Raw genomic sequence first — 14,024 nt, 5'->3', positions numbered from 1 at the left:
ACGGTAAACGAGGTTCTTGTAAACGGAGGCGTCCCAAACTTTGGGGTGGCTGTGTCTTTTTGATTTTAATTTCCCTAAGCTATAGGACCATAAGTGGAAGTGCCCTAGGCTCTGTTGCTTTGTTTTTTAGATGTTTCAGGAAACACCATACACTTCTCCCGAGTGGTTGTTGGCAATTTACATCCCGCCCATCAGCATAACAAGGCTCCCAGTTCTCCATGGCCTGTCCTGCCTTTCTGGATTTTACACTTTTTTCAGATGGCTCTTTTGACCGGGGGGAAGTGAGACTTCATTGTAGTGCAGATTTCCTTTGCAAGCTTGCTTGGTTGGCCAAAAAGGGCGTATGCGTTTTTTCCTGAATATATTCAGGAAAAAACGCATACGCCCTTTTTGGCCAAGTGCATCATTGTGGACGTTCTGCCTCTTTTCCTATGCTTTCAATGCAATTCCAGTCTACCTCCTGAAATCGGTTTCCTGCAATGCTGCCCCGCTTTCAAGTCCTCTTGGCAGCCTTACTTCAGTCTATTTTTGGACGATAGCTGTCATTTATAACTCTGCAGGTTTGTGAATTACAGTGCCCCTGAGCTCCTTTCTTCAACTTGCTTTCTTGTGACCTGGCCGCAACACCGCAGGATGGCTTCAGGCCCTAATCTGGTTCCGGCACGGCACGCTGAGCCTTTGGTTATTTCCTCTTCCTGGTGGGAAATGAGAGTTAAATTTGCCCGTCCAGACACCTCCAGCTAGTCTCTCATTGGTTCTCGCTATTCCTGTTCATCTTCCGCAGAAATTGCAAACTGGGCCAAACAGGAGGTTAAAGGCGCTGACTCTCCAAGTGGGGAGAGTGTTAGTAAAGCGTCTGGAATGTTGCACCCGAGTACCAGGGGAGGAAAACTGAGACATATTTGAACACGTCTCCCGTTCACATGGTTGATCATACTTGTGTTCCACATGCATGTTTTAGCTGAAGGAAGAATACCTTAAACCTGGAGAGTTGAGACCCGTGTAATGGGTACCATGCAATATGACTTCAAAGGGTCTTCATTTGCTCACCGAACCTCTCCAATCCTATCACTGCTGCGTTTATGCCCCTGTACACATGCTTGATTCTCTTTCGGAGACATAGCAATCCATAGGTTTTACGATACTTACTAGTCAGGTACATTCTTAGGCGTTTAATATGCGGTGTTGAGTCCATTTCGTTGAGCAAGGAGTAGCTCTTGTCTATTCCATATTTGACTTAAGGAACTTTATCTGTGCTCATTTCAATCTCTGGTTTTATGCAGCACCCCAACTCACCTTTCCCCTTAAACAAGCATAAGTTGGTTTTCTAAATTTGAGACCCTGTTCTGTTCTGTAATTCAGTTCCTGTGTAGCCAAGTTTACATTCCGTGTATTACTGATATCTTATGATGTTTCTTTTTCTGTGTGACTTACTTCAGTTAGAATCATCATACCTGAATCCACTCATTGTGCTGCTAAGGGCCTGATGACACAGATTTCATTGCTGAGTGATATTGCTTTGTAAGTAAATACCACAACTTCTTTATCCATTTTTCACTTTCTGCGATGTTGAACTTGTACTGTAAACGAGGTTCTTGTAAACGGAGCCGTTCCAAACTTTGGGGTGGCTGTGTCTTTTTGATTTTAATTTCCCTAAGCTATAGGACCATAAGTGGAAGTGCCCTAGGTTCTGTTGCTTTGTTTTTTAGATGTTTCAGGAAACACCATACACTTCTCCCGAGTGGTTGTTGGCAATTTACATCCCGCCCATCAGCATAACAAGGCTCCCAGTTCTCCATGGCCTGTCCTGCCTTTCTGGATTTTACACTTTTTTCAGATGGCCCTTTTGACCGGGGGGAAGTGAGACTTCATTGTAGTGCAGATTTCCTTTGCAAGCTTGCTTGGTTGGCCAAAAAGGGCGTATGCGTTTTTTCCTGAATATATTCAGGAAAACACGCATACGCCCTTTTTGGCCAAGTGCATCATTGTGGACGTTCTGCCTCTTTTCCTATGCTTTCAATGCAATTCCAGTCTACCTCCTGAAATCGGTTTCCTGCAATTCTGCCCCGCTTTCAAGTCCTCTTGGCAGCCTTACTTCAGTCTATTTTTGGACGATAGCTGTCATTTATAAGTCTGCAGGTTTGTGAATTACAGTGCCCCTGAGCTCCTTTCTTCAACTTGCTTTCTTGTGACCTGGCCGCAACACCGCAGGATGGCTTCAGGCCCTAATCTGGTTCCGGCACGGCACGCTGAGCCTTTGGTTATTTCCTCTTCCTGGTGGGAAATGAGAGTTAAATTTGCCCGTCCAGACACCTCCAGCTAGTCTCTCATTGGTTCTCGCTATTCCTGTTCATCTTCCGCAGAAATTGCAAACTGGGCCAAACAGGAGGTTAAAGGCGCTGACTCTCCAAGTGGGGAGAGTGTTAGTAAAGCGTCTGGAATGTTGCACCCGAGTACCAGGGGAGGAAAACTGAGACATATTTGAACACGTCTCCCGTTCACATGGTTGATCATACTTGGGTTCCACATGCATGTTTTAGCTGAAGGAAGAATACCTTAAACCTGGGGATTTAAGACCCGTGTAATGGGTACCATGCAATATGACTTCAAAGGGTCTTCATTTGCTCACCGAACCTCTCCAATCCTATCACTGCTGCGTTTATGCCCCTGTACACATGCTTGATTCTCTTTCAGAGACATAGCAATCCATAGGTTTTAAGATACTTACTAGTCAGGTACATTCTTAGGCGTTTAATATGCGGTGTTGAGTCCATTTCGTTGAGAAAGGAGTAGCTCTTGTCTATTCCATATTTGACTTAAGGAACTTTATCTGTGCTCATTTCAATCTCTGGTTTTATGCAGCACCCCAACTCACCTTTACCCTTAAGCAAGCATAAGTTGGTTTTCTAAATTTGAGACCCTGTTCTGTTCTGTAATTCAGTTCCTGTGTAGCCAAGTTTACATTCCGTGTATTACTGATATCTTATGATGTTTCTTTTTCTGTGTGACTTACTTCAGTTAGAATCATCATACCTGAATCCACTCATTGTGCTGCTAAGGGCCTGATGACACAGATTTCATTGCTGAGTGATATTGCTTTGTAAGTAAATACCACAACTTCTTTCTCCATTTTTCACTTTCTGCGATGTTGAACTTGTACTGTAAACGAGGTTCTTGTAAACAGAGCCGTTCCAAACTTTGGGGTGGCTGTGTCTTTTTGATTTTAATTTCCCTAAGCTATAGGACCATAAGTGGAAGTGCCCTAGGTTCTGTTGCTTTGTTGTTTACATGTTTCAGGAAACACCATACACTTCTCCCGAGTGGTTGTTGGCAATTTACATCCCGCCCATCAGCATAAAAAGGCTCCCAGTTCTCCATGGCCTGTCCTGCCTTTCTGGATTTTACACTTTTTTCAGATGGCCCTTTTGACCGGGGGGAAGTGAAACTTCATTGTAGTGCAGATTTCCTTTGCAAGCTTGCTTGGTTGGCCAAAAAGGGCGTATGCGTTTTTTCCTGAATATATTCAGGAAAAAACGCATACGCCCTTTTTGGCCAAGTGCATCATTGTGGACGTTCTGCCTCTTTTCCTATGCTTTCAATGCAATTCCAGTCTACCTCCTGAAATCGGTTTCCTGCAATTCTGCCCCGCTTTCAAGTCCTCTTGGCAGCCTTACTTCAGTCTATTTTTGGACGATAGCTGTCATTTATAACTCTGCAGGTTTGTGAATTACAGTGCCCCTGAGCTCCTTTCTTCAACTCGCTTTCTTGTGACCTGGCCGCAACACCGCAGGATGGCTTCAGGCCCTAATCTGGTTCCGGCACGGCACGCTGAGCCTTTGGTTATTTCCTCTTCCTGGTGGGAAATGAGAGTTAAATTTGCCCGTCCAGACACCTCCAGCTAGTCTCTCATTGGTTCTCGCTATTCCTGTTCATCTTCCGCAGAAATTGCAAACTGGGCCAAACAGGAGGTTAAAGGCGCTGACTCTCCAAGTGGGGAGAGTGTTAGTAAAGCGTCTGGAATGTTGCACCCGAGTACCAGGGGAGGAAAACTGAGACATATTTGAACACGTCTCCCGTTCACATGGTTGATCATACTTGGGTTCCACATGCATGTTTTAGCTGAAGGAAGAATACCTTAAACCTGGAGAGTTAAGACCCGTGTAATGGGTACCATGCAATATGACTTCAAAGGGTCTTCATTTGCTCACCGAACCTCTCCAATCCTATCACTGCTGCGTTTATGCCCCTGTACACATGCTTGATTCTCTTTCGGAGACATAGCAATCCATAGGTTTTAAGATACTTACTAGTCAGGTACATTCTTAGGCATTTAATATGCGGTGTTGAGTCCATTTCGTTGAGCAAGGAGTAGCTCTTGTCTATTCCATATTTGACTTAAGGAACTTTATCTGTGCTCATTTCAATCTCTGGTTTTATGCAGCACCCCACCTCACCTTTACCCTTAAGCAAGCATAAGTTGGTTTTCTAAATTTGAGACCCTGTTCTGTTCTGTAATTCAGTTCCTGTGTACCCAAGTTTACATTCCGTGTATTACTGATATCTTATGATGTTTCTTTTTCTGTGTGACTTATTTCAGTTAGAATCATCATACCTGAATCCACTCATTGTGATGCTAAGGGCCTGATGACACAGATTTCATTGCTGAGTGATATTGCTTTGTAAGTAAATACCACAACTTCTTTCTCCATTTTTCACTTTCTGCGATGTTGAACTTGTACTGTAAACGAGGTTCTTGTAAACAGAGCCGTTCCAAACTTTGGGGTGGCTGTGTCTTTTTGATTTTAATTTCCCTAAGCTATAGGACCATAAGTGGCAGTGCCCTAGGCTCTGTTGCTTTGTTTTTTAGATGTTTCAGGAAACACCATACACTTCTCCCGAGTGTCTGTTGGCAATTTACATCCCGCCCATCAGCATAACAAGGCTCCCAGTTCTCCATGGCCTGTCCTGCCTTTCTGGATTTTACACTTTTTACAGATGGCCCTTTTGACCGGGGGAAAGTGAGACTTCATTGTAGTGCAGATTTCCTTTGCAAGCTTGCTTGGTTGGCCAAAAAGGGCGTATGCGTTTTTTCCTGAATATATTCAGGAAAAAACGCATATGCGCTTTTTGGCCAAGTGCATCATTGTGGACGTTCTGCCTCTTTTCCTATGCTTTCAATGCAATTCCAGTCTACCTCCTGAAATCGGTTTCCTGCAATTCTGCCCCGCTTTCAAGTCCTCTTGGCAGCCTTACTTCAGTCTATTTTTGGACGATAGCTGTCATTTATAACTCTGCAGGTTTGTGAATTACAGTGCCCCTGAGCTCCTTTCTTCAACTCGCTTTCTTTTGAGCTGGCCGCAACACTGCAGGATGGCTTCAGGCCCTAATCTGGTTCCGGTACGGCACGCTGAGCCTTTGGTTATTTCCTCTTCCTGGTGGGAAATGAGAGTTAAATTTGCCCGTCCAGACACCTCCAGCTAGCCTCTCATTGGTTCTTGCTATTCCTGTTCATCTTCCGCAGAAATCGCAAACTGGGCCAAACAGGAGGTTAAAGGGTCTGACTCTCCAAGTCGGGAGAGTGTTAGTAAAGCGTCTGGAATGTTGCACCCGAGTACCAGGGTACGAAAACTGACATATTTGAACACGTCTCCCGATCACATGGTTGATCATACTCTAGGTTCCACATGCATGTTTTAGCTGAAGGAAGAATACCTTAAACCTGGAGATTTAAGACCCGTGGAATGGGTACCATGCAATATGACTTCAAAGGGTCTTCATTTGCTCACCGAACCTCTCCAATCCTATCACTGCTGCGTTTATGCCCCTGTACAAATGCTTGATTCTCTTTCAGAGACATAGCAATCCATAGGTTTTAAGATACTTAGTAGTCAGGTACATTCTTAGGCGTTTAATATGCGGTGTTGAGTCCATTTCGTTGAGCAAGGAGTAGCTCTTGTCTATTCCATATTTGACTTAAGGAACTTTATCTGTGCTCATTTCAATCTCTGGTTTTATGCAGCACCCCAACTCACCTTTACCCTTAAGCAAGCATAAGTTGGTTTTCTAAATTTGAGACCCTGTTCTGTTCTGTAATTCAGTTCCTGTGTAGCCAAGTTTACATTCCGTGTATTACTGATATCTTATGATGTTTCTTTTTCTGTGTGACTTACTTCAGTTAGAATCATCATACCTGAATCCACTCATCGTGCTGCTAAGGGCCTGATGACACAGATTTCATTGCTGAGTGATATTGCTTTGTAAGTAAATACCACAACTTCTTTATCCATTTTTCACTTTCTGCGATGTTGAACTTGTACTGTAAACGAGGTTCTTGTAAACAGAGCCGTTCCAAACTTTGGGGTGGCTGTGTCTTTTTGATTTTAATTTCCCTAAGCTATAGGACCATAAGTGGAAGTGCCCTAGGTTCTGTTGCTTTGTTGTTTACATGTTTCAGGAAACACCATACACTTCTCCCGAGTGGTTGTTGGCAATTTACATCCCGCCCATCAGCATAACAAGGCTCCCAGTTCTCCATGGCCTGTCCTGCCTTTCTGGATTTTACACTTTTTTCAGATGGCCCTTTTGACCGGGGGGAAGTGAGACTTCATTGTAGTGCAGATTTCCTTTGCAAGCTTGCTTGGTTGGCCAAAAAGGGCGTATGCGTTTTTTCCTGAATATATTCAGGAAAAAATGCATACGCCCTTTTTCGCCAAGTGCATCATTGTGGACGTTCTGCCTCTTTTCCTATGCTTTCAATGCAATTCCAGTCTACCTCCTGAAATCGGGTTCCTGCAATTCTGCCCCGCTTTCAAGTCCTCTTGGCAGCCTTACTTCAGTCTATTTCTGGACGATAGCTGTCATTTATAACTCTGCAGGTTTGTGAATTACAGTGCCCCTGAGCTCCTTTCTTCAACTCGCTTTCTTGTGACCTGGCCGCAACACCGCAGGATGGCTTCAGGCCCTAATCTGGTTCCGGCACGGCACGCTGAGCCTTTGGTTATTTCCTCTTCCTGGTGGGAAATGAGAGTTAAATTTGCCCGTCCAGACACCTCCAGCTAGTCTCTCATTGGTTCTCGCTATTCCTGTTCATCTTCCGCAGAAATTGCAAACTGGGCCAAACAGGAGGTTAAAGGCGCTGACTCTCCAAGTGGGGAGAGTGTTAGTAAAGCGTCTGGAATGTTGCACCCGAGTACCAGGGGAGGAAAACTGAGACATATTTGAACACGTCTCCCGTTCACATGGTTGATCATACTTGGGTTCCACATGCATGTTTTAGCTGAAGGAAGAATACCTTAAACCTGGAGAGTTGAGACCCGTGTAATGGGTACCATGCAATATGACTTCAAAGGGTCTTCATTTGCTCACCGAACCTCTCCAATCCTATCACTGCTGCGTTTATGCCCCTGTACACATGCTTGATTCTCTTTCGGAGACATAGCAATCCATAGGTTTTAAGATACTTACTAGTCAGGTACATTCTTAGGCATTTAATATGCGGTGTTGAGTCCATTTCGTTGAGCAAGGAGTAGCTCTTGTCTACTCCATATTTGACTTAAGGAACTTTATCTGTGCTCATTTCAATCTCTGGTTTTATGCAGCACCCCACCTCACCTTTACCCTTAAGCAAGCATAAGTTGGTTTTCTAAATTTGAGACCCTGTTCTGTTCTGTAATTCAGTTCCTGTGTACCCAAGTTTACATTCCGTGTATTACTGATATCTTATGATGTTTCTTTTTCTGTGTGACTTATTTCAGTTAGAATCATCATACCTGAATCCACTCATTGTGATGCTAAGGGCCTGATGACACAGATTTCATTGCTGAGTGATATTGCTTTGTAAGTAAATACCACAACTTCTTTCTCCATTTTTCACTTTCTGCGATGTTGAACTTGTACTGTAAACGAGGTTCTTGTAAACAGAGCCGTTCCAAACTTTGGGGTGGCTGTGTCTTTTTGATTTTAATTTCCCTAAGCTATAGGACCATAAGTGGCAGTGCCCTAGGCTCTGTTGCTTTGTTTTTTAGATGTTTCAGGAAACACCATACACTTCTCCCGAGTGTCTGTTGGCAATTTACATCCCGCCCATCAACATAACAAGGCTCCCAGTTCTCCATGGCCTGTCCTGCCTTTCTGGATTTTACACTTTTTACAGATGGCCCTTTTGACCGGGGGAAAGTGAGACTTCATTGTAGTGCAGATTTCCTTTGCAAGCTTGCTTGGTTGGCCAAAAAGGGCGTATGCGTTTTTTCCTGAATATATTCAGGAAAAAACGCATATGCGCTTTTTGGCCAAGTGCATCATTGTGGACGTTCTGCCTCTTTTCCTATGCTTTCAATGCAATTCCAGTCTACCTCCTGAAATCGGTTTCCTGCAATTCTGCCCCGCTTTCAAGTCCTCTTGGCAGCCTTACTTCAGTCTATTTTTGGACGATAGCTGTCATTTATAACTCTGCAGGTTTGTGAATTACAGTGCCCCTGAGCTCCTTTCTTCAACTCGCTTTCTTTTGAGCTGGCCGCAACACCGCAGGATGGCTTCTGGCCCTAATCTGGTTCCGGCACGGCACGCTGATCCTTTGGTTATTTCCTCTTCCTGGTGGGAAATGAGAGTTAAATTTGCCCGTCCAGACACCTCCAGCTAGCCTCTCATTGGTTCTTGCTATTCCTGTTCATCTTCCGCAGAAATTGCAAACTGGGCCAAACAGGAGGTTAAAGGCGCTGACTCTCCAAGTGGGGAGACTGTTAGTAAAGCGTCTGGAATGTTGCACCCGAGTACCAGGGGAGGAAAACTGAGACATATTTGAACACGTCTCCCGTTCACATGGTTGATCATACTCTAGGTTCCACATGCATGTTTTAGCTGAAGGAAGAATACCTTAAACCTGGAGAGTTGAGACCCGTGGAATGGGTACCATGCAATATGACTTCAAAGGGTCTTCATTTGCTCACCGAACCTCTCCAATCCTATCACTGCTGCGTTTATGCCCCTGTACACATGCTTGATTCTCTTTTGGAGACATAGCAATCCATAGGTTTTAAGATACTTACTAGTCAGGTACATTCTTAGGCATTTAATATGCGGTGTTGAGTCCATTTCGTTGAGCAAGGAGTAGCTCTTGTCTATTCCATATTTGACTTAAGGAACTTTATCTGTGCTCATTTCAATCTCTGGTTTTATGCAGCACCCCACCTCACCTTTACCCTTAAGCAAGCATAAGTTGGTTTTCTAAATTTGAGACCCTGTTCTGTTCTGTAATTCAGTTCCTGTGTACCCAAGTTTACATTCCGTGTATTACTGATATCTTATGATGTTTCTTTTTCTGTGTGACTTATTTCAGTTAGAATCATCATACCTGAATCCACTCATTGTGATGCTAAGGGCCTGATGACACAGATTTCATTGCTGAGTGATATTGCTTTGTAAGTAAATACCACAACTTCTTTCTCCATTTTTCACTTTCTGCGATGTTGAACTTGTACTGTAAACGAGGTTCTTGTAAACAGAGCCGTTCCAAACTTTGGGGTGGCTGTGTCTTTTTGATTTTAATTTCCCTAAGCTATAGGACCATAAGTGGCAGTGCCCTAGGCTCTGTTGCTTTGTTTTTTAGATGTTTCAGGAAACACCATACACTTCTCCCGAGTGTCTGTTGGCAATTTACATCCCGCCCATCAGCATAACAAGGCTCCCAGTTCTCCATGGCCTGTCCTGCCTTTCTGGATTTTACACTTTTTTCAGATGGCCCTTTTGACCGGGGGGAAGTGAGACTTCATTGTAGTGCAGATTTCCTTTGCAAGCTTGCTTGGTTGGCCAAAAAGGGCGTATGCGTTTTTTCCTGAATATATTCAGGAAAAAACGCATACGCCCTTTTTGGCCAAGTGCATCATTGTGGACGTTCTGCCTCTTTTCCTATGCTTTCAATGCAATTCCAGTCTACCTCCTGAAATCGGTTTCCTGCAATTCTGCCCCGCTTTCAAGTCCTCTTGGCAGCCTTACTTCAGTCTATTTTTGGACGATAGCTGTCATTTATAACTCTGCAGGTTTGTGAATTACAGTGCCCCTGAGCTCCTTTCTTCAACTCGCTTTCTTTTGAGCTGGCCGCAACACCGCAGGATGGCTTCAGGCCCTAATCTGGTTCCGGTACGGCACGCTGAGCCTTTGGTTATTTCCTCTTCCTGTTGGGAAATGAGAGTTAAATTTGCCCGTCCAGACACCTCCAGCTAGCCTCTCATTGGTTCTCGCTATTCCTGTTCATCTTCCGCAGAAATTGCAAACTGGGCCAAACAGGAGGTTAAAGGGGCTGACTCTCCAAGTGGGGAGAGTGTTAGTAAAGCGTCTGGAATGTTGCACCCGAGTACCAGGGGAGGAAAACTGAGACATATTTGAACACGTCTCCCGTTCACATGGTTGATCATACTTGGGTTCCACATGCATGTTTTAGCTGAAGGAAGAATACCTTAAACCTGGAGAGTTGAGACCCGTGGAATGGGTACCATGCAATATGACTTCAAAGGGTCTTCATTTGCTCACCGAACCTCTCCAATCCTATCACTGCTGCGTTTATGCCCCTGTACACATGCTTGATTCTCTTTTGGAGACATAGCAATCCATAGGTTTTACGATACTTACTAGTCAGGTACATTCTTAGGCGTTTAATATGCGGTGTTGAGTCCATTTCGTTGAGCAAGGAGTAGCTCTTGCCTATTCCATATTTGACTTAAGGAACTTTATCTGTGCTCATTTCAATCTCTGGTTTTATGCAGCACCCCAACTCACCTTTACCCTTAAGCAAGCATAAGTTGGTTTTCTAAATTTGAATCCCTGTTCTGTTCTGTAATTCAGTTCCTGTGTAGCCAAGTTTACATTCCGTGTATTACTGATATCTTATGATGTTTCTTTTTCTGTGTGACTTACTTCAGTTAGAATCATCATACCTGAATCCACTCATTGTGCTGCTACGGGCCTGATGACACAGATTTCATTGCTGAGTGATATTGCTTTGTAAGTAAATACCACAACTTCTTTATCCATTTTTCACTTTCTGCGATGTTGAACTTGTACTGTAAACGAGGTTCTTGTAAACAGAGCCGTTCCAAACTTTGGGGTGGCTGTGTCTTTTTGATTTTAATTTCCCTAAGCTATAGGACCATAAGTGGAAGTGCCCTAGGTTCTGTTGCTTTGTTTTTTAGATGTTTCAGGAAACACCATACACTTCTCCCGAGTGGTTGTTGGCAATTTACATCCCACCCATCAGCATAACAAGGCTCCCAGTTCTCCATGGCCTGTCCTGCCTTTCTGGATTTTACACTTTTTTCAGATGGCCCTTTTGACCGGGGGGAAGTGAGACTTCATTGTAGTGCAGATTTCCTTTGCAAGCTTGCTTGGTTGGCCAAAAAGGGCGTATGCGTTTTTTCCTGAATATATTCAGGAAAAAACGCATACGCCCTTTTTGGCCAAGTGCATCATTGTGGACGTTCTGCCTCTTTTCCTATGCTTTCAATGCAATTCCAGTCTACCTCCTGAAATCGGTTTCCTGCAATTCTGCCCCGCTTTCAAGTCCTCTTGGCAGCCTTACTTCAGTCTATTTTTGGACGATAGCTGTCATTTATAACTCTGCAGGTTTGTGAATTACAGTGCCCTTGAGCTCCTTTCTTCAACTCGCTTTCTTGTGACCTGGCCGCAACACCGCAGGATGGCTTCAGGACATAATCTGGTTCCGGCACGGCACGCTGAGCCTTTGGTTAATTCCTCTTCCTGGTGGGAAATGAGAGTTAAATTTGCCCGTCCAGACACCTCCAGCTAGTCTCTCATTGGTTCTCGCTATTCCTGTTCATCTTCCGCAGAAATTGCAAACTGGGCCAAACAGGAGGTTAAAGGGACTGACTCTCCACGTGGGGAGAGTGTTAGTAAAGCGTCTGGAATGTTGCACCCGAGTACCAGGGGAGGAAAACTGAGACATATTTGAACACGTCTCCCGTTCACATGGTTGATCATACTTGGGTTCCACATGCATGTTTTAGCTGAAGGAAGAATACCTAAAACCTGGGTAGTTGAAACCCGTGGAATGGGTACCATGCAATATGACTTCAAAGGGTCTTCATTTGCTCACCGAACCTCTCCAATCCTATCACTGCTGCGTTTATGCCCCTGTACACATGCTTGATTCTCTTTCGGAGACATAGCAATCCATAGGTTTTAAGATACTTACTAGTCAGGTACATTCTTAGGCGTTTAATATGCGGTGTTGAGTCCATTTTGTTGAGCAAGGAGTAGCTCTTGTCTATTCCATATTTGACTTAAGGAACTTTATCTGTGCTCATTTCAATCGCTGGTTTTATGCAGCACCCCAACTCCCCTTTACCCTTAAGCAAGCATAAGTTGGTTTTCTAAATTTGAATCCCTGTTCTGTTCTGTAATTCAGTTCCTGTGTAGCCAAGTTTACATTCCGTGTATTACTGATATCTTATGATGTTTCTTTTTCTGTGTGACTTACTTCAGTTAGAATCATCATACCTGAATCCACTCATTGTGCTGCTACGGGCCTGATGACACAGATTTCATTGCTGAGTGATATTGCTTTGTAAGTAAATACCACAACTTCTTTATCCATTTTTCACTTTCTGCGATGTTGAACTTGTACTGTAAACGAGGTTCTTGTAAACAGAGCCGTTCCAAACTTTGGGGTGGCTGTGTCTTTTTGATTTTAATTTCCCTAAGCTATAGGACCATAAGTGGCAGTGCCCTAGGCTCTGTTGCTTTGTTTTTTAGATGTTTCAGGAAACACCATACACTTCTCCCGAGTGTCTGTTGGCAATTTACATCCCGCCCATCAGCATAACAAGGCTCCCAGTTCTCCATGGCCTGTCCTGCCTTTCTGGATTTTACACTTTTTTCAGATGGCCCTTTTGACCGGGGGGAAGTGAGACTTCATTGTAGTGCAGATTTCCTTTGCAAGCTTGCTTGGTTGGCCAAAAAGGGCGTATGCGTTTTTTCCTGAATATATTCAGGAAAAAACGCATACGCCCTTTTTGGCCAAGTGCATCATTGTGGACGTTCTGCTTCTTTTCCTATGCTTTCAATGCAATTCCAGTCTACCTCCTGAAATCGGTTTCCTGCAATTCTGCCCCGCTTTCAAGTCCTCTTGGCAGCCTTACTTCAGTCTATTTTTGGACGATAGCTGTCATTTATAAGTCTGCAGGTTTGTGAATTACAGTGCCCCTGAGCTCCTTTCTTCAACTCGCTTTCTTGTGACCTGGCCGCAACACCGCAGGATGGCTTCAGGCCCTAATCTGGTTCTGGCACGGCACGCTGAGCCTTTGGTTAATTCCTCTTCCTGGTGGGAAATGAGAGTTAAATTTGCCCGTCCAGACACCTCCAGCTAGCCTCTCATTGGTTCTCGCTATTCCTGTTCATCTTCCGCAGAAATTGCAAACTGGGCCAAACAGGAGGTTAAAGGGACTGACTCTCCAAGTCGGGAGAGTGTTAGTAAAGCGTCTGGAATGTTGCACCCGAGTACCAGGGGAGGAAAACTGAGACATATTTGAACACGTCTCCCGATCACATGGTTGATCATACTCTAGGTTCCACATGCATGTTTTAGCTGAAGGAAGAATACCTTAAACCTGGGTAGTTGAAACCCGTGGAATGGGTACCATGCAATATGACTTCAAAGGGTCTTCATTTGCTCACCGAACCTCTCCAATCCTATCACTGCTGCGTTTATGCCCCTGTACACATGCTTGATTCTCTTTCGGAGACATAGCAATCCATAGGTTTTAAGATACTTACTAGTCAGGTACATTCTTAGGCGTTTAATATGCGGTGTTGAGTCCATTTCGTTGAGCAAGGAGTAGCCCTTGTCTATTCCATATTTGACTTAAGGAACTTTATCTGTGCTCATTTCAATCTCTGGTTTTATGCAGCACCCCAACTCACCTTTACCCTTAAGCAAGCATAAGTTGGTTTTCTAAATTTGAGACCCTGTTCTGTTCTGTAATTCAGTTCCTGTGTAGCCAAGTTTACATTCCGTG

This window comes from Delphinus delphis, chromosome 8 (assembly GCF_949987515.2).
Source record: "Delphinus delphis chromosome 8, mDelDel1.2, whole genome shotgun sequence".
Classification (NCBI taxonomy): domain Eukaryota; kingdom Metazoa; phylum Chordata; class Mammalia; order Artiodactyla; family Delphinidae; genus Delphinus; species Delphinus delphis.
Note: the sequence above shows the minus strand (reverse complement) of the source record.